We start from the raw sequence: 22,027 nt of genomic DNA on the forward strand, positions 1-22,027 counted from the left end.
AGGCAAATTCAGCCAACGGCAGTGCATCGCACCAGTCACTCTGTCTAGCAGAGGTTAGACACTTGAGGATCTGTTCCAGGGACTGGTTAGTGCGCTCCGTCTGCCCATTGCAGACGAAAAGGACAGAGACATACCTAATTTTTTGCAGAAAGCACGCCAAAACTTAGCCACAAACTGCACACCACGATCAGACACCACATTCAGGGGTACCCCATGCAACCGGATCACATGCTGCACAAACAACCTGGACAACATCTCAGCTGACGGTAGTGCGGACAGGGGTACGAAAAGAGCCTGCTTAGAAAACCTGTCCACCACTACCCATACCACTGTATTACCCTTAGATGGAGGGAGATTGGTAACAAAATCCATGGATAAGTGAGTCCATGGCCTTTCGGGCACTGCCAAGGGTATCAGCTCCCCTGCCGGCCGGCTATGAGAGCTTTTAGAACGAGCTCAGACCCCACAACCAGCAATGAATTTTTTTATGTCCGAACCAAGGGTAGGCCACCAAAAGATCCTAGCCACCGCCAGACGTGTGGCTGAAATACCAGGGTGAGCACTCAGCTTGGATTCATGGAACTCCTGTAAGAGTTTCAGGCGAAGTTGCTCTGGGACAAACAACTTCCCCTCCGGCTTGGCCGCCGAGGCCTGCGACTGGGCCTCCTGAATCTCCCGTTCCAATTCAGATGAGACCTCTGCTATCACAACCCCAGGGTGAAGAATGGAGGACGGTGGCTCAGGGGGCGACACCGGCTGAAAACTGCGTGATAAGTCGTCAGCCTTGACATTCTTAGACCCTGGACGAAATGTAATTGTAAACTGAAAACGGGGAAAAAAAAGTGACCAACGGGCTTGTCTGGGCGTTAGTCTTTTAGCAGACTCAATGTACGACAAATTTTTGTGATCCGTGATCACCGTAACCGGGTGACTGGCCCCCTCCAAAAAGTGCCTCCATTCTTCAAACACCAATTTGACCGCAAGAAGCTCTCTATTGCCTATGTCGTAATTTCTTTCCGCAGCAGAGAACTTCTTGGAAAAGAAAGCACATGGCCTGAGGTTGGTTAGAGTGGCAGGCCCTTGGGACAACACCGCCCCCACCCCCACCTCAGAGGCGTCCACTTCCACGACGAATGGTTTGGACGGATCTGGCTGCACTAACACAGGAGCAGACATAAAACATTTTTTCAGCGTCGCAAAGGCCTCTTTTGCGAGCGAGGACCAATTTCTCATATCCGCACCTTTGCATGTTAGATCCGTGAGAGGTTTGACCACTTGCGAAAACCCCCGGATAAATTTGCGGTAATAATTGGCGAACCCCAAGAAGCGCTGAAGACCCTTAAGATCTCGGGGTTGCACCCAATCCGCAATGGCCTGCACCTTCTTGGGGTCCATGCGAAAACCCTCACCGGATACAATTAACCCCAAAAAGGACAACTCTTGTACACAGAATACACATTTTTCCGATTTGGCATACAAATGATTTTCTCTCAGCCTTTGGAGCACAGTTCGTACATGTTCCAAATGAGAATACTTGTCAGGGGAATATATCAAAATTATCATCTAAGTAGATAACGACAAAACGACCAATGAGATCCGAGAATACCACGTTGATGAAATTCTGAAATATGGCAGGGGCGTTGGTAAGACCAAACGGCATGACTAAATTTTCAAATAGTCCCTCGGTCGTGAGGAACGCGGTTTTCCATTCATCCCCCTCTCGGACCCTTATCAAATTATATGCCCCCCGAAGGTCCAGTTTAGAAAACCACTTTGCCCCTGATAGTTGGTTACATAAATCGGGAATCAACGGAAGGGGGTACGTATTCCGTACAGTAATTTGATTAAGCTCCCGGAAGTCGAGACAGGGACGTAACCCGCCATCTTTTTTCTTTACAAAAAAGAAACCTGCTGCCACAGGTGAGACTGATGGACGTATGTGTCCTTTGCGCAAACTTTCAGTAATGTACTCCTTCATAGCCAAGTGCTCAGGACCGGACAAATTAAACAGACGGGCTTTGGGTAATTTAGCCCCCGGGACCAGCTCAATAGCGCAGTCAAAGGGTCCATGTGGCGGTAACGTCTCGGCCTCGCTTTCGGAGAATACATCTTCGAAGTCCTTCAGGCATTCCGGAATACCTTCCAGCTCGACAGATGATACAGACACAGATTTAACAGGTTCAACCAGCAGTGCGGATTTATCATATAACTCAAAATCATTAAACCCCCATTGTACAATCTCCCCCGTTTTCCAGTTAATAACTGGGTTATGGTGTTGTAACCAGGGCATGCCCAACACCAACCCTGCAGGTAGATTGTCCAGCACAAAACAACTTATGTTTTCCACATGAGTAGCGCCCACTCTGAGCGAAAACACATCAGACATAAAGCGAATTCCCTCCTTAGTGAGGGGAGATGAGTCAATGGCCATCACCTTGATCGGAACCTTGAGCCTAACTGTCCCTATCTTGCAGTGTGTGACCAATTGGGAGTCAATAAGATTAATAGATGATCCGCAGTCCACGAAGGCTGTAGAGGAAAAAGAACTACCATCCACAAACAGTTCCACAGGCAGTACTACTTTAGAAAACGAGGAAAATGGTACCTGAGGGTCTGAGCAGCCTCCCCGTTGACTACCCAGACCTAGTCGTTTCCCGCCGACCGGGTTTGAAGACGGGCAATTCGGGCACTCCCTTTTCCAATGTCCCGTTTTACCGCAGTAAAAGCATAACTGCTTGTCCTTCCGGCGTTTCCTCTCCGTATCCTACAGGGAGAGGGCGCCTACATCCATGGGCTCAGGGGCAGTCTCTTTTCCACTGGGGAATAATGGAGTATCCACCTGCATCACCCCTCTGGCCCGCAGCCTGCGGTCCATCCGGACGGCCTGGGTCATGGCGTCCTCGAGAGAGTTAGGTGGGGGATGTAACGCCAAGGCATCCTGCAGCCGCTCGGACAAGCCTCTGCGAAAGAGTCCTCGGAGTGCGGCATCGCTCCAAGAGACCTCTGCCGCCCAGCGGCGGAACTCAGAACAAAACCACTCAGCTGAGTGTTTCCCCTCACAGACACTCATCACCATGTTCTCTGCCAATCGCACTCGGTCAGGTTCATCATAAATGTGCCCGAGGGCCTCAAAGAATGCATTCACAGACATACGTTCAGGAGCAGAGAAAGACAGTGAGAAAGCCCATGCTTACGGAGCCCCCCGAAGTAGGGAAATAATGACCCCCACCCTCTGGAACTCATCCCCGGAGGAGCGGGGCCTTAGAGAAAAAAAAAGCTTGCATCCTTCTCTGAAAGACCTGAACTCCTTTTTATCTTTTTTATCCCCTGAGAAAAGGTCTGGCAATTTGACGGGAGATTCGGGGGACGCTAATGACACATCCCTACCCCCAGCACCGGAAGCCCCTGCATCGACAGCCCCCTGCACAGTAACCACCAACTGTTGCTGGGTCTGGGCCATCGTGTGTTGTTCCACATTGAGCTTATGGAACAAAACTGAAAGGGTCAGTTATAATGTCAGAGACACCGCACTACACTTGCTCATAGAGCCAGTGCGCGTGTCCTGAGTACAGAAGCAGTGCTAAGAGTTACCCTGGGAGCAGTAACTGTATCCACCAGTTACATTCTGGAGGTGAAGACACTTCTGCAAACCATGCATTCAGAAGCAAGATCTTCGCCAAACCACACCTTTTTCAGGTCTGTTGTGGAGCGCATGGCAACACTATCTCCTACCCAGCAGATGCATGTAATGCATTCGTGCCACGGAGCTCTACAGCAGGTTACCTCCCAACCTCCACCTCCCACCACTGTAGTTCCTCCACCTGCACCCCCTCCAGCCACTTTCCATCCTCCCCCTCCTATTACATCTGCACCCCCTCCAGCCACTTTCCATCCTCCCCCTCCTATTACATCTGCACCCCCTCCAGCCACTTTCCATCCTCCCCCTCCTATTACATACCAGCAACCTCACCAGTACCAGCAACCTTCCCAGTACCAGCAACCTCCCCAGTACCAGACATCTCCCCACTTCCAGCAACCTGCCCCGTACCAAACTCCTTCCCCGTACCAAACTCCTTCCCCGTACCAAACTCCTTCCCCATACAACTTTCCATCAACATCATCTGCTCCTACAGTCCCTGCCCAACCCTCCACTCCACCGCCCACCACCTCTTCTGCCTCCCACATGTCCACCCATTCTGTAGCTTTTTCCACACCATCACCTCTAACTGTTCCTTCCCCACCACGATCCCAGTCCTCTCTCCACACTCCCATTGTCGAAGTGTCCCGCAGCCCCTCCAGCAGTATTTCCACCCCACACTACACCGAGTTATAATGTTTTTTTTGTAATAAAAATGCCCATTTGGTTGGTTTCAAACCTTTATTAAAAAAGTTTTTTTAACTTTAAAAACAGTTTACACAAAAAAAAATATTTTAAATAAAAGTTAAATTATTGTTTACACTGGTTGTCTGTCATTTCTTTCTGCGGCGAAATATGTTTAAAAAAAAGGTTAAATACAGGGTATTTAAAAGGTAAAAAGGTATTCAAAACCAGGTATATAACTGTGGGTAAATTTTAGCTTTTTGCCACAGTTGTGTTCCTGGTTGTGTTTGAAGCAAAGTATTTCACCTGAAAAGTTGTGTTTATTGTTGGTGATTTCCTAACAATGTACACAACTTTTGTTAAAAGGTGAAATACTTTGCATAAAACACAACCATGACAAGATAGCCAACTTTGGTTGGCAAAGGTATATACTGTTGGTCCAGAAGGTTAGGGCACAAGTTTGGTTAGGGCACAAATCTTTCACACTCTGTCATCCTGCCAGTGTACTCTGCCTTGAGGTGACATAAAGTATAGTGCAAAATTGTCCCTCATTACTGAAACCGTCACAGAACTTCTAGTGGTAATATTTCCAATGACAACATCCATCTTCGCCAGTAACTTGCTCTTCTCTCCAACCTGCACTTTCTCCTCTACAACCTGTCAAAGAAGGGCTGTAGGAACATGCTATATATAGTTTTCCAGTAGCCAATCCCGTTCGGAAGGCCACAAGGGTCAATTTTAAAAACCAGATCCGGCGTAATCCGTCGAAAAACGGATAGAAAAACGGATGAACCGGATGAGACGGATCCGGTTTTGTCTGTCAAGAACAAGACGGATCCGGCAGAAAACCGGATCCGGCACATCAGGTTTTACAAAACATTTGCCGGATCCGGCATTCCGGCACGACGCCGGATCACGCCTGACGCCGAAAACCTGATGTGTGAAAGTAGCCTTAGAATCCTCCACACTCGCAGCGCTGCTTTCACCGAATCCTCCACACTCCCAGCGCTGCTTTCACCGTTGGTGGCAGACACAATTTTTTATGATCGCCGGGGTTAGGCCCGGTGATGATATACGAGTAAAGAAAAAGATTCAACATTTGAGGCTTTTGTGAAATCTTTCTCGATTTCTATCCAATGTCTGTTATCCTTATCCCACATATAGGGCGTTAAGGGCCTGTCACACTAAGCGATATCGATAGCAATATCGCTATAATGTCACTGGTTTTTGTGACGTTATAGCGATATTGCTAGCGATATCGCTATGTCTGATACTTACCTCCGACCGGCTCCCCGCTGGTTATCGCTGATCGCGCGAGAACGTCCAGGGCCGTTTCTCGTCATCAGCTTCCTGCTGTGGAGACGAGTGGCGCGTGGACGCAGGCGGGAGGACGTCAGGATCGCCTCGTCTGACAGGTAAGTAGCGACCTCCGACCCCTGCGATGTCGCTGGTGAGATCTGCCTGTGTGGCAGCTCACTAGCGACCACTTAGCGATGCACCAGCGATCCTGACCGCGTCATGTCGCTGGTCGGGATCGCTGGTGCATCGCTAAGTGTGACAGTACCTTTAGATTCAGAATTTGTCATTTGGGGATATTTAACTTATAGTATGATACTTGGGTAAAAGAGTCTATTACTTCCATTACGCTATTGAACGACTCTTGGGGATTGATAAGGGATAAAATAATGTTGTCCACGAATAGCCCGATTTTGTGCTCTACTTTACCAATTTTAATACCGGTTATCCCAGGATGTCATCTAATGTTTTCAGCTAAGGATTCGATTGTTAGCGCAAATATTAGGGGTGAGAGTGGACACCCCTGTCTCATTCCATTAGTGATATCAAATATATCTGACATCATTCCTGAAATAAGAACTGAGGCTGACGGGTTAGAGTATAGAGGGGTAATCGCTCGAAGTATATTACCGTCAAACCCAAATCTATGACAGCATTTCGAACAAGAACCCCCCCAATGCACCCGATCAAATGCCTTTTCGACATCCAATGAGAGTAGCATAGAGGGGATCTGTCTCCCTCCGGCCATATGGATGATATCGATCATCCTCCTCTTGCCATCCAAGGTCTGTTGGGACTTAACAAATCTCGCTTGGTCTTTATGCGGGATTATTTCTGAGATCCTATTAGCCAGGATTTTGGAATAGATTTTAAGATTTTTATTCAATAATGAAATTGGCCTAAACTTGACGGTTTGATCAGGGATTTTTTCTGGTTTTGTGATGGGTATAATTGTTGCCTGTATTATCTCTTTTGGAATTTTTCCGATTTGCATAAAATTTTGGAAAATTGACGTCATGTGAAGGATTAGTGTGTCTTGAAATGTTTTGATGTATTCGCTTGTTAGTCCGTCAGGGCCGAGGGACTTGTTGTTTTTCATTCCTCCAATTATTTGCTGTATTTGTTTGGGATATTGGTTGATTTAATATATGCAGTACCTCCTCTGGTATCTTAGGAAGTTTTACATGATCTAAGAACTGATTTATTAATTGGTGGTGGGTTGTGGTATTGCGGTATTTTCCTGTAGATTATAGAGGGAGGTATAGTATTGTGAGAAGGTATTGGCGATTTCCTAGGGTTTTATATTATGTTTTAGGTTTTTGGTTGTCCTGTATGTGGCATATTTGCTTGGTCATTTTGGCTTTAATTTTGTTGGCCAATATTTTGCCCGCTTTGTTTCCATGCCAGTAATATTTGGCTTTACTTTTCCATAGATTGTGCTCGTATTTGTGTTGGGAGTAGTTGGTATAATTCATACCTTTAATTTCTTTAATTTTTTGGAAAATTGCGTTTCTGGAGCTATGTTTGTGCGTCTCTTCTAGTGGCGGTTATGTTTTGATTAATTTCCTCTATTTGGCGTAGTCTCGCTTTTTTTTTTTTTTTGGGACGCTATTTGGAGCAGTTTACCCCGGATGTAGACCTTGTTGAGCGCACCATACCGTAGATACGGACACATCAGGTGTGTTATTAATTGCAAAGAAGTTCGTTAGTACGTCCTGTTTTTGAGGCCTAATTTTATGTGATGTAATTAGATGGTTATTTACTCTCCATGGGGAATATGTTGGATAGTTCTATCCCTCTTTAATTTGGCAGGAGATGGGGGCGTGGTCCGACCAAGTGACGTTCCCTATCGTGGCCGTTTGGCTTAGGCCTCTTTCACACTTCAGTTTTTTGTGATCCGCCAAAGATGAAAAAAAAACGCCGTCGCTACAAAAAACGTTTCAAAGTCTGTCTGCTCCGCCCGGGAACCACTACAATTCAAACGGATCTGTCAAAAAACGGATGCAGCGGTCAACCGTCAGTCAAAATTCGCCGCTAATGCAAGTCTATGGGGGAAAAAAATGGATCCACCTAAAAAGGCGGATCCATTTTTTTCTAAAACTGGCGGATTTTGACTGACGTCAAAAAACGTAAGTGTGAAACAGGCCTTACCTGTAATAACCATTTATCTATGACTATTAGATCAATTCTGGAGTAGCTTCTATGTGAGTGTGAGTAGAAGGTGTAATTCCGCTTGGAGACGAGCAGAACATGCCAGACTTTTATAATTCTTCCGCTAGAAGAGTCTGAGAGAGTGATCGGATATTTTCTTTTGAGGGGGGTATCGATTTATCAATGTTGAGACAAGGGGTGATGTTAAAGTCTGCGCAAATTAACAGGATGCCTTTTTTATTCTTTATTACCACCAGGTGTCTTTAAGAAATAGAATCTGCTTGGCGTTAGGGGTGTAAATAGAGACAATTGTGTAGGTCTTGTTTATGGTGCACATAAACACCATAAAACACCTGTCTGACCACAACCTACTGACATTCTCCTCCCTCTCCTCTCCTACTGCGCAACCCCTGCTCCATAAACTAGCTCACCCTCGCAAGAATCTCAAACACCTCAATTTACAATCACTCTCTTAATCACTTCTCCCTCTTACAGACATAGCTTCCCTTCATGACACAGATGCTGCTGCCACCTTTTATCACACCACAATAATGGCAACGCTTGATTCGGCTGCCCCCCTCACGCAGAGCAAAACTCGAACAATCAACAGGCAGCCCTGGCCTTCAGCCTGACCAAAGAACTGAGACAGGTTTCCAGGGCCGCTGAGCGGAGATGGAAGAGAACCCATTCTACTGAGCACTTCAACGCATACAAGCAGTCCCTTGCCAGCTTTAAGTCCACGCTCTCTGCCGCAAAACAAACTTACTTTGCATCTCTCATATCCTCCCTGTCTCACAACCCTAAACAGCTCTTCAACACTTTCAATTCTCTACTCCGTCCCACAGCACCTCCTCTGATTTCTGCCGAAGACTTTGCCTCCTTCTTTAAGCAGAAGATCGACATGATCAGACAAAACTTTGGCCCGCAGCCCTCAATGCCCCTCTTAGCCGCTCAGCCCTGTTCTGCAAAAGCCAGCCTCTCCACCATGACAGAAGATCAGCTCTCCACCCTTCTGTCAAGATCACACCTCACCACTTGTGCCCTCGACCCACTCCCGTCTCACCTCATCCCTAACTTGGCCACATTCCTCATCCCATCTCTAACACACCTTTTCAACGTTTCACTTACAAATGGTGTCTTTCCCTCATCCTTCAAACATGCCTCAATCACACCCATCCTCAAAAAGCCCTCCCTTGATCCATCCTGTGTGTCTAACTATCGCCCAATATCTCTTCTCCCTTACGCCTCAAAACTACTGGAACAGCATGTATATCTTGGAACTGTCCTCCCACCTCTCCTGTTCCCTCTTTGACCGGTTACAATCTGGCTTCCGACCGCATCACTCAACTGGAACTGCCCTCACTAAAGTCACTAATGACTTACTAACCGCCAAGAGCAAGCGACACTACTCTGTCCTCCTTCTCCTGGACCTGTCCTCTGCCTTCGACACCGTAGACCATTACCTCCTGCTACAGACTCTCTCATCTCTTGGCATCACAGACCTGGCCCTATCCTGGATCTCATCATACCTAACAGACCAAACATTTAGTGTCTCCCTCTCACACACCACCTCCTCACCTCGCCCCGTCTGTCGGTGTTCCCCAAGGCTCTGTCCTAGGACCCCTACTATTCTCCATCTATATCTTCGGCTTGGGACAGCTCATAGAATCTCACGTTTTGCAGTATCACCTCTATGCCGATGACACGCAGATCTACCTATCTGGACCCGACCTCGCCTCCTTACTGACTGAAATCCCACAATGTCTGTCTGCTATCTCAGCCTTCTTCTCTGCTCACTTTCTCAAACTGAACATGGACAAAACAGAATTCATCATCTTTCCCCATCTCACTCTACCCCTCCACCAGACCTATCCATCAATGTCAACGGCTGCTCTCTTTCCCCAGTCCTGTACGCTCGGTGCCCCGGGGTGATCCTCGACTCTGCGCTCTCTTTCAAACCACATATCCAAGCCCTCGCCTCCTCCTGCCTCCTCAGACTCAAAAATATTTCCCGGATCCGCTCATTCCTCAATCATGAAGCCACAAAAACACTAGTGCATGCTCTTATCATCTCCTGCCTCGACTACTGCAACCTCCTACTCTCTGGCCTCCCCTCTAGCACTCTGGCTCCGCTCCAGTCCATCCTACACTCTGCTGCCCGACTAATCCACCTGTCTCCCCGCTATTCCCCAGCCTCCCCCCTATGCCAGGCCCTTCTCTGGCTACCTATCGCCCAGAGGCTCCAATTCAAAACCCTAACCATGACATACAAAGCCATCCACAACCTGTCTCCTCCATACATCTGTGACATGGTCTCTAGATCCCTACCCACACGCAACCTTCGATCATCTCAAGATCTCCTTCTCTACTCCTCCCTTATCTCTCCTTCCCACAACCGCATACAAGACTTCTCCCGTGCATCCCCCATACTCTGGAACTCCCTGCCGCAACACATCAGACTCTCACCATCAACGGAAACCTTCAAGAAGAACCTGAAGACCCCCCTGTTCCGACAAGCCTACAGCCTGCAATGATCCTCGGTCTACTGAACCACAGCATGACCTGCTCTACCCTCCTACTGTATCCTCACCCATCCCTGTAGACTGTGAGCCCTCGCGGGCAGGGTCCCCTCTCCTTATGTACTTGTGTGTCCCTTGTCTTACACATGTTTACTATACTTGTCTATATTTCCCCTTTTCACATGTAAAACGCTATGGAATAAATGGCGCTATATAAATGCATAATAATAATAATGGTGCACACAAGGATGATGTATCTGCCCTCGTGGGCCAACTACGCCGGTGATTAGCTGGAAGGCGACAGTGTTCTTTATCACAATTACTACTCTTTTTATTGTCAATTGCATGAGAATGAAATACATTTAGGAAATTTCTATTCTGCAATCTCTGGGCATCAGTGCTATTTAGGTGGGTTTCTTGAACGCATAATACATCTGCTTTTAGGGATTGGGCCTCTTTTCATAATGATGTTCTTTTAAACGGACTATTCAGTCCCTTTACATTAATGCTGGAAATGTGAAGAACCATATACAAATTACAGATGAAATCTATGTGTCACCACTAGACAATTAGGAAAAAAGGGGAAATAACAAAGACCAACTTCTAAATTTGTGAAACACTATCAGTTTTAAAATTAGAGTTCGGTTCTAAGTGAACCTCCTGGATATGCTCCGCTATCCAGTATATAGTGTGTGGGGGGGGGGTATTGAGGGAGAAACGAAAAATTCTACTCTCGTGCCTCTGCAAACAATGATGAAAAGAAGGTCCCATCTTTTACTTTTTTGTTCATGTTCTCTCCTTCATCAGGGTGGTCAGCTTCTTCTTTAGTGGAGAGCTGGTATCTTCATCCACTGTCGCTAGCGGTCGCTTCTGAAGCAGAGTCATGGCCTCCCGGGGGTGAAGTCAGTACCTGTGTGGCTCCATTCTTGGTGACGATCAGGTTCACCAGGTAGCCCCACTTGTACGCGATCCCGTTGTCCCGTAGGATCTTGGTGGCTGTGGAGAACTCCCGCCATCTATTCAGGGTGACGGCGGAGAGGTCAGTGAACACCAGGATGCTCTTGAACCTTTCCGGGATCCCCAGTCCACCCGCTGCAGCTTTGCTAATGGCTTCTTTGAAATGGTAAAAATGAAGCCGGGTAATTACATCCCTGGTTGCAGAGGCGGGGGACACTTTTGGGTTTGGGGATCCTGTGCGCTCCGTCTATTATGAGGTCTCACTGTTCGGCCTCGGGGACTAGTGCGGTAAAGAAATCCGTTAGGAACTCCTTCAATGCATCCTGAGCCACGCTTTCCGGTATCCCCTGAAGCGCAGATTATTGCATCTGGAGCGGTCCTTCAGGTCCACCAGCTTCAGTTTTAGAGCGTTGACCTCATCTGCCTCATTATGAGCGTCCACTAAGTGGTTGTGGACTGTAGTGAAGTTCTCCAGCTTCTCTTCAATGTGGGCTGTTGTGTCCCCTATGTGCACAATGTCTTTTTGTAGTGCAGTGAAGGCTGAGGTAATGTCACTATGTATAGCCTGCTTTAGCTCGCCTAGCAGGGAGTTTAGTGTGTCCTCTGTGATGGGGGTGGAGCTGTGCCCTGTGTCAGGTGCATATACTTGTGGTTTGGTGCCTTGTTTCTCCAGGCTCCTGGGTGATCTGCCGACTCCTTCTGTGCCTGCTCCATTATGATGAGTCTCCTCTCCGGTGAGGTCCGACCCAGTGTCAGGAGATCAGACCCCCCAGAGTGCTCCACACGGCCGCTGGCCGCATGATGAGTGCTGCAGCGGCCATCTTGATTTTTGTTGGGCGCCGGCACAAAGACCGGTATCCTGCCCGACACTGCTCCCCTGCTTCCGGTAACATGCCCCATCAGTGCCCGTACCCTTCCTGAGGACGTGTTGATCAATATTGTTGGCTTTCCCTGCAGTTGTCAGGTGCTGTGAGCCACGGCGGTTTGTTGGGACACAAAGTGGCGACATGGTCTTCGACTCACTCATTTGCCAGGTTGTTCAGAGTCCATACCTATTTCTCAGCTGATGCCAGCCTAGGTAGGAGAATCTTACAAGCGGCAGTGGATAGTTCCCCGTCCTGAATGGAGTTGTGCTGTTTTCCCTCCCTAGGATTCCCTCCCCATGGTTTCTTGAGTTCCCCAATGAAGCGGTAGAGAAAGCATGATATTTGGTTACTCACCGTAAAATACATTTCTCTCAGTCTTCATTAGGGGACACAGACTCCACCCAAGCTTGACAGCAGTATTGACGTTCTTTTCTATTGTTACAGTTTCGTTGTGTATTTGCTTCTATGTTATTCTTTACATGTTGCTTTCTCCTACTGCTTTCTCACTAATTGATTAACCTAGTGCCAGTCGGTGGGGTGTATACTGCTGAGAAGCTAATTTTTTTTTGTGCATAGTGTCAGCTTCCTAGTGGTAGCTGCATACACCCATGGTTTCCCGTGTCCCCCAATGAAGGCTCCGAGAAACAGATTTTATGGTTAGTAACCAAAGTCTTGTTTTCTCATTCATATATTCAAGTCAATTTTACTTAATTTATTTTTTCATGACACATGATCTTTTTTTTTCCCTTCTCGTAACGGGCGATGTTAGTGCATAAGGGAAATTAATATCTTTTTTTTTTTTGTTATGAACAGTAAAATGCATTTAAAATTTGCCATCCCATTCTGGAAAATATGTGTTTATTTATTGGACACGTCTATATTTATTTATGAAGCAGAGCCAGTAGCAGCGATTTGAATTGACAGTGGCATTTTTTAAATTTTCTTACCATTTTTTTTTTCATTTATTTTACACATTTTGTGCCCCATAGGACATTAAAGACTAAACATGAAAATATTTTTATTTTTACCTTATTGCCGTTGTAACTGACACAGGTGTGTTCTCCCCAATTATAAGGGAAATGCAGCCTCCTGGTTGTATAGTGGAGCTGTTTGGGGTCTCCTGTGACCCAGCAGCTCCGGTCTCCTCATGCTGTGTGTGGAGGTGGAATCGTCAGTGGTGCTTCCTATTACTGTGTACATAGCTCTTTCTTAGCACTATGTATACAGCAATGGAGAAGGCACCGAAAGTAATAAACCTTGTTAATGCTGCTGCCTCCTACAGATTTTTCTTTTGTTAGACTCGTGATCAGCAACTCCATAAAGTTGCGAATTTTCATCACTAGAGATTTAACACGTCAGCTCTTTGCAACAATCCCCATCTTTACAGGATTAATTAGACCTGTGAACTAATTAATGTTGGTTTGCTGCGTAGCATGCGGTCCATCCTCAGGAATCACCGGTACCGTAGAGATGCTCGTTCTATAGAAGATGAGGAGGAGATGTGGTTCAACAACGATGAAGAAGATCTGGAAGATGGGGATCCAATGGTGCTGCCTTCTGACAAAATAAAGAGCAGTGACGATCTGATGGACCCCATCAGTAAATTCATGGAGAGAAAAAAATGTAAGTATTTGTCCATTTCAACCATTAACGTGTGGAGGAGGCCATATATTTATCAAGGTCACTCATTGATCTTTATATTATTAACTTTCAACTTGGCAAAGAATGAATTGGAGCATGAACAGTTCAGACCTGGCTTTCAGATATAAGCTCCAGTTCCTTTGGCTTCATTTGGCTCGTCTGAAGTTACTACATAGACAGTGGATGCAGTGGAACAAGGAACGTTATTTGGTCAGCATTTGTGGTAAGAACTTATGGAAATGGACGTCTGATGCTGCAGAAAAAAACAGATCAGGTCTATTAAGCTAGCCATGGATGTTGCCATTTTATTTTACAGAGCACTTGAGAAGGTTTATGAAGGTGCTCAACCTTACATTAGGGATCCTTCACAAACACTACTAAGAATTGCCTGCCCTTTAAAGGCATTATCCCATCATCATCATCATGGGTAAAATTGCAAAGAAAAACATTTCTAAAGAAAAAACAAGCAACTTCGCAATTTACCTCTTTATAAAAAACCATCTCTGCCCTCTAGACTGGATTGTTTTATAATTGTGTACTGCTTCGTAGCTGTGGCTGGTCTCTTAAGGAAGGAGTGCGTGCATGCATGCAAGTTCTTTGTTATTCAGCTTGCAAGCACTGCTCTAAAGCTGTCAAGATTGCTGGCATTAAATTTTTCCATAATTTATGCCAAGGAAAAAAATTCTGAAAATATTGTATGGCTCATACAAAAAGTGCAACTTTTTAACATATAACAGTGAAACACAGCCCTTCATAAATTTCTATGTCTGACATTTTTTGCATCTTGATATAGAAGTGGTTGAATTGCTCTGTGTTCCCTGTTTCATTGTGAAATAACTTTACAAAATATAGCAGCAATAGCAAAGGGAAAGGGGGGAGAAGAGGGACATAGAGGGGCAACCTGAGCTTAGTCAACATGGCAGTGATATGAGTGGCAATGCTGGATTGCTTTTTAGCTGTTCACATAGCTTGATGAGTTGCTCTATGAATGTGAACAACTTTTTACACGGTATTATGAGGCATTTACAATGTCCCTCCGCTTCAATGAATAGAAATTTATTTATTTGGACTTGATAAAGCCTGAGCTTCTCAGCTGAAATGTGGTGTTCAAAAATATAAGATAACATTCTTTAATTTATAAGAGTGTCTCCTCTTATAACATAGGTTCAGTAGCCCCAATCCCGGTCCTTTAAAAGTGGACTTGTTCTGCACTCACTCTTGCTTTATGAATATGATTCATGCTCTGTAATCAAGGAAAGTAACTCAACGTTTAGAAGATTTTTTGTTGTTGTTTTTTTTCCCTTTTTCAATTATTAGTTTTAGTGCATTCAATAAATAGATGTTATTTGGTAAGACTGAGAATGCTCTAATATTTGTATCGCCCTTGTTTCATCTTGATTTACAGTGAAAGAAAGTGAAGAAAAGAGATTCTTCTAAAAACCAATCTCCCCAGTCGCCAGAGTTCAAGTTTTAAGCTTTCCTTTTCTGGAGGGACAAAGACAAACCTCACCAGCCAGTCAATAGTGAGCAGCTTACCAGGATCACCTGGTTCTCCAGGATCTCCTGGTTCTCCTGGATCCGTTTCCAAAAGCACACCCCAGACAGCAGCTATTACTACAAAGGTACATTGAATTTTTCAGTCACACATTGGCTGATGTTTGCCAAGCCTGGTGCACCCCAAATTTATAGAAAATTGGTGCCATTGCTGCTCTATTCCGTCCATCTGGACAAGAGACTGGGAAACAGTGACCCTTATTGTAGTAGTGAGCACTCAATGATGAAACACTTACCCTGTGGAGTGGTTAGAGATGTCTTATAAAGGGGTAATCTGGCTCTAATCCATTCCATATTGTGAGGTGAGTAGGGTCAGTGACGTCCCCAGTTCATGCGTGGGATTACGGTAGCACATGAAGTGGGGAAAATGAATATTTAATATACTGCTGATTTTGCATGTTTTCTCACTTCAAAAGAATGGAAAGGTTGGTAATTTTTATCATAGGTACACTTCAACTGTGATAGACTGAATCTAAAAAAAATCACATTGTAGGATTTTTAAATAAACTGCATGAAATAAGTTTTTGATCACTTACCAACCAGCAAGAATTCTCTCACAGACTCATTACCTGAATTAATTGCACCTGTTTGAACTTGTTACCTGTATAAAAGACACCTGTCCTCACACAATCAATCACACTCCATCCTTTCCACCATGGCCAAGAACAAAGAGCTGTCTAAGGACACCAGGGACAAAATTGTAGACCTGCACAAGGCTGGGATGGGCTACAGGACAATAGGCAAGCAACTTGCGGAGAAGGCAGCAACTGTTCATACAATTATTAGAACATGGAAAAAATGCAAGATGACTCTTCCTCAGTCTGGGTCTCCATGCAAGATCTCGCCTCGTGGGATAAGCATGAGTCTGAGAAAGGTCAGGAATCCACCCAGAACTACACGGGAGGACCTGGTCAATGACCTGAAGAGAGCTAGGACCACAGTCTCAAACATTAGCGTTAGTAACACACTACACTGTCATGGATTTAAATCCTGCAGGGCACACAAGATCCCCATGCTCACGCCAGCACATATCCAGGTCTGTTTGAAAGTTGCCAATGACCATTTTGATGGTCCAGAGGAGACATGGGAGAAGGTCATGTGGTCAGATGAGACCAAAAAATAACATTTCATTATCAACTCCACTCAAAGTGTTTGGAGGAAGAAGTAGTATGAGTACAACCCCAATAACACCGTCCCAACCTTGAAGCATGGTGGGGAGAACATCATACTTTGGGGGTTCTTTTCTGCAAAGAGTACAGAACGTGGCCTAGCCAATCTCCAGACCTGACTCCAATAGAAAATCTTTGGAAGGAGATGAAACTCAATGTTGCTCAGTGACAGCCCTGAAATCTGGAAGATCTGTATGGAGGAGTGGACCAAAATCCCTGCTGCAGTGTGTGCAAATTTGGTCAAGAGCTACAGGAAACTTCTGACCTCTAATTGTAAACAAAGGTTTCTCTATCGCTTCATTGGGAGACACAGGAAACCATGGGTGTATGCTGCTGACACAATGCACAAAAAAATTAGCTGCTCCTCAGCAGTGTACACCCCACCGACTGGCACTAAGTTAATCAGTTTGGCTTAGTGTCAGTAGGAGGTAGACCTGGGTCTTTTACTAGACCCATTTCTTCCTCGATTTTGTCGTTTTCCAGTAACGTCTTTTCTTTTTCGGATGGATCTTCTCCTTTACCTCTGGAGAGATATAGTTTGAACAGTCAGACTGTACTCCCACGTAGAGACTGAGTACGGCGTGAACTGCCTTCCCGTATCCTCATAAGTCTAGCCAGCAGAATTCCAACTCCTAACACATGAAGAGTGTTTAAGTGATCTGAATCTTGGTCCTGGCCCCCGTCTCCTACCCACTTGCCCACCAGAACCTGTCGGTCTCCAGGAGACATGGACGTCCCACATCCCCAAGAGGCCTGGACGTCTATTGAAAGTTTTTCATCTGCAAAAAGAGAGGTACATCTCTTTTCTTCTTTCCATCAGGTTCTGAGTCCAGAGGTGATAGAGGAGAAGATGTAGACAAGGAAGAAGATAAAGAAGAGAAGTATCTATCTGCTAGGCAGATGGCAGAAACAGGAAGATGAGTTTTAACTTTTTCCCTCCCTTATGTAGCCCACACTTTATTCTCTCTGTATCCCAGCGGATAGGGGGCGCAGAATTACTTTTTTAGGGGTCTCCATGCCGCCCTTCCCTGTCTCGTCAGCCGCCGGTTATAATCTAAGCCCCGGCTTCTCCGCGGCCTTGTCTCGGTGGTTGACTCTGCCCCCTTTTTCTCTGCATCTTCAGGTGGGCTTTTCTCCTGCCCGTTGCAGACATGCCGGACTTCTCCGACCGTGGACTGTCCAGTTTCCTGACTGTCCACCAACACAGTCTTCCCTCTTACAAATGGGGCATCCCTCAAGGACTCCAATGACAGGATTATAGTGTCCTTTGCAAAGTCAGCCTTTGAAGTGGCCACCTCTACATAGTTCCCTGCCTTTGGACCTCCTGGGTGTCAAAGTCGATAGCCACATAGGCTAAGCAGTTTTGTCAGGTCATTCTTTCAGAAATCCGACCGGATGAATTGGCCGATTTCGTAGACCAGATTTCTCTTGCATGGTATCCGCCTCCATGAACGCTGCCTCATGCGCTGCTGAGGCGTCCAGTAATATAGTGGCCATCCGACGGACCATTTGGCTTAAGGCGTGGCAGGCGGACTTATCGTCAAAGAATTCCTTACCAATTTGCCCTTCCTGGGTTCCCGTCTATTTGGCTCCAAGCTGGACCAAATTATTAAGAAGACCACCGAAGGGACAAGCTCTCTCCTCCTCCAGGCAAACCTCGCCGTCCTCCTCTGAAATGTAAGTTTCAGCCCTTTCGCCGTTTCTCTTCGACTGAGGTTTTCTCCCGCCAGGAGAGGCTTCAGGCTCGTCAGGATAGGAAAAGGCATTAATTTAAACTCACCCCCTTCTGGTGTCCCCGTAATCCGCAGAGAAGATCCTCCAGGACTAGACCTTGCAGGTTCTCCTCCGCATGACTTCCACATTCCAGGAATTCTCCCAGGCTGGATGGCCGCCTCCGGTTTTTCAGGGACATCTGTCTCACCTCAGTGGAGGATGCGTGGGTCAGGGAAAGTTGTATCTTCAGAATATAAAATAGATATTGTTTTGTGTCCCCTAAATCGATTCTTCTATGAGATGCTTCTCTGGTTCTGGGGTTCTTCGCGTCCATTGCCTCCTCTCTCAGTTCAGGAGTTATCGATCCCAGCCCAGGAACGTTCCACAGGACGGCGCGGTTCAAGAGGGTCCATCTGCGACATTTCAGGATGGAGTACCTTCCTTCAGTTATTGCTTCCATGGAGTCGCAGGAGTTCCTGTGTTCCATAGACATACAAGACGCCAATCTCTATGTCCCTATTTTCTCAGGGCATCAGAGATTCCTGCGCTTTGCTGTGCGGCAGGACCATTTTCAGTTTGTCACATTGCAAACGCTCCCAGGGTCGTCACAAAGCTCATGGCAGCGGCATTGGCCATTCTGCAGATCAGAGGTCTAGTGCGCATCCCGTACCTCGACGACATTCTCATGAAGGCTCCGTCCCTTTACTAGGCCCAGGAGAGTCTACCCATCGTTCTCGAAACCCTCTCTCGACTTGGCTGGCTAATCAACAGGGAGAATTCTTGTCTTGTCCTGACTCAGCGCCTCATTTTTGTAGGCATGCTGTTTAACACCCATCTGGCAACGGTTTTCCTTCCCAGATTAAAGAGAGAAACCCTCCAGCCGGGGGGGGGGGTTCATTCTCTGCAGGGTTCGGTTCTCGGCCTCTATCCGCTCTGCCATGGCGGTTCTGGTAAGGATAGTAGCAGCGTCACAGGCAATTTCTTTTGCGCAATTCCGCTCCAGGTCGATTCAGTAGGCCATCCTACCACAGTGGAACAGATCTGTTCTCACTTTAAATCAGCCGGTTCGGATCTTCTCCTGAGTCCAGAAGTCTCTCAGTTGGTGACTGTCTTCCCCTTTCATCTTCCAGGGTCGGTTTTTCCTCTCTATTCACTGGCAGGTGGTGGCGACGGACGCCAGCCTCCTCGGGTGGCGTGCAGTCTTCCGCAATCTGACTGCCCAGGGACCTTGGTTGGCAGAGGAATCTTCCCTGCCGATCAACATCCTTGAGATAAGGGCCATTTTTCTGTCACTCCGCCACGGGGAGAGACTTCTCAGGGGCCTGCCAAATTCGAATTCGGGCAGACAATGCCACGGCGGTGGCATATGTCTATCCCCAGGGAGGAACCCGGAGTCCTTTGGCTATGGCCGAGGTATCCAAAATTCTCCTACTGGGCAGAGGCAACTGTTTCGGCGATGTCTGCAGTGTATATCTCCGGCATTGATAACTAGGCCGCCGACTTTCTCAGCCGCGAGCGTCTTGCAGCGAGAGAGTGGTCTCTACACCAGGAAGTCTTCCATCAAATTTGTCTTCGATGGAGCACTCCGAATGTAGACCTCATGGCATCCTGGCTGAACAGGAAAGTTCCACAGTTCGTGTCTAGGTCCCGCAATCCTCTCGCGGTGGGATCTGACGCTCTGATGATACCCTGGTCACAGTTTGCCACACGCTATATGTTCTCTCCCTTTCCCCTCCTTAGGCTGTTGAAAAAGATCAAGGCGAAAGGTGTGCTGGTCATTCTAATGGCACCGGATTGGCCCAGGAGGTCTTGGTTCGCAGAGGTCATCAATCTTCTAGCAGACGCTCACTGGAGGCTCCCAGACAGACTGGATCTTCTGTCCCAAGGGCCGATCGTCCACCAGACTTCAGTCGCTCGATTTAACGGTGTGGCTGTTGAGACCGCAGTTCTAAGAGCATCTGGGTTTTCAGATCCAGTGTTTCAGACCATTATTCGAGCTAGGAAGCCGTCATCATCTCGGGTCTATTATCGGACCTGGAAAGCCTATTTCCGCTGGTGTGAGTCTAACCACATCGCACCAATGTCCTTTGCTCTCACTTCTCTCTTGGTGTTTCTGCAGGCGGGACTTGATGCGGACCTTGCTTTAAGTTCACTAAAGGGACAGGTGTCAGCGCTTTCCAATCTTTTTCAAAAGAACTTATCCTCCCATTCTCAGGTCAGAACATTTCTCCAGGGGGTAGCGCACGCTGCGCCGCCGTACCGGACACCGGTGGACCTATGGGATCTCAATTTAGTTCGTGAGGCCCTTAGGGGTTCTCCCTTTGAACCACTTTGGGGTGTCTCTCTGTCCTGTCTTGGAAAGTTGTGTTTCTTGTGGCCATCACCTACGCATCTCGAAGTTGACGGCCCTTTCCTGCTGTTGCCCCCCCCTTGCAGGCTCTCCACCAGGTGTCCGGTTTTCGCTTAAATGAGGATATTGTCCTCCCTTTCTTTTTCCCGACTCGGACTCGTTCTATGAAGCGTTCAGTGAACAGGTTAGACCTGGTCAGGGCGGTACGGGTCTATCTGGCTGGGACCGCCCCCTTTCAGAAGACAGACTTTCTCTTTGTCATTCCGGCCTCTGAGGCTACAATTGCTCGCTGGATCTGGACAGCAATTTTGGAGGCATACTGGATCAAGAGCAGAGCACCTCTCCCTGGGATTAAGGCACACTCTACCCGGGCAGTGGGCGCCTCCTGGGCAGTACACCACCGGGGGCATCCACTCTGCAAAGTGGCAAGCTGGTCCTCCATTCACACGTTCGACAAATTTTACAGGGTCCACACCTACGCTTCGGCGGACGCCAGCCTACGTAGAAGGCTCTTGCCGGCGGCAGTGGTTCTCAGACCTGAACATAGTTTCTGCTGGTCCCTCCCCAGGGACTGCTTTGGGACGTCCCATGTTTTTCTATGTCACCCATAGAAAACAAGATTTTTGGTTACTCACCGTAAAATCTGTTTCTCTGAGCCTTCATTGGAGGGACACAGCGCCCTCCCAAGTTTAACAGTTCTGTTTACTGTATTATATTGTTACAGTTTTCAGTTTGTGTATTTTGTTTCTCTTTTTCATGTTGCTTCTCCTACTGCTTTCTCACTAACTGATTAACCTAGTGCCAGTCGGAGGGGTGTACACTGCTAAGGAGGAGCTAATTTTTTTGTGCATAGTGTCAGCCTTGCAGCATACACCCTTGGTTCTTGTGTCCCCCAATGAAGGCTCTGAGAAACAGATTTTACGGTTAGTAACCAAACATCCTGTTTTCTGTACCAAATATTAAGTTCTGTTTCTTTATCGCTTCATTGGGGGACACAGGTAACCATGAGTGTATGCTGCTGTTGGTAAAAGGCTGACACTAGGCAAAAAAGGAAAATAGGTCGTCCTCAGCAGTATATACCCACCGAAAGGCACAAAGTATCTCAGTTTAAGCTTAGTGACTGTAGGAGACGGACCTGGATCTGCTACCAGATCCACGTTTTCCTTTTCAGATATCTTGAGTGTTTTTATTAATCTTTTCTCTTTGTCTTTGAGGTTCTTCTTCCTTAGGGTAACAGGGTGTAATTTCTTACAGTTTTCCCATACATATGCGACCGAGAGAGCAGTGTGGTGTCACCCACATAGCCCACTCTTGGGCCCACAAGGCAGTATCTTATCCCTTGACACCTTTACTGGTGCTTCAGGGTGATTGCAGGTGTCCGGTCCTTTGCCTTTTCCCCACCCCCACCCCTCTCCTCGGAGAGTGCTTGGAGGAAGACGGTGGTCACCTACGGTGGCCTCCCCTCATTTTGTAAAGGGTTGGCGTGGTCT

At 46.9% G+C, this 22,027-nt stretch overlaps 1 pseudogene; it reads left to right on the forward strand.

Moving 5' to 3' along the window:
- The window catches only part of LOC141092208 (serine/threonine-protein phosphatase 4 regulatory subunit 3-like), a 50,660-nt pseudogene that overhangs the window by 21,904 nt on the left and 6,729 nt on the right, over positions 1-22,027 (forward strand).

Source organism: Dendrobates tinctorius, unplaced genomic scaffold (genome assembly GCF_039654945.1).
Source record: "Dendrobates tinctorius isolate UK_male_01 unplaced genomic scaffold, ASM3965494v1 ptg000058l, whole genome shotgun sequence".
In the NCBI taxonomy this organism is placed as follows: domain Eukaryota; kingdom Metazoa; phylum Chordata; class Amphibia; order Anura; family Dendrobatidae; genus Dendrobates; species Dendrobates tinctorius.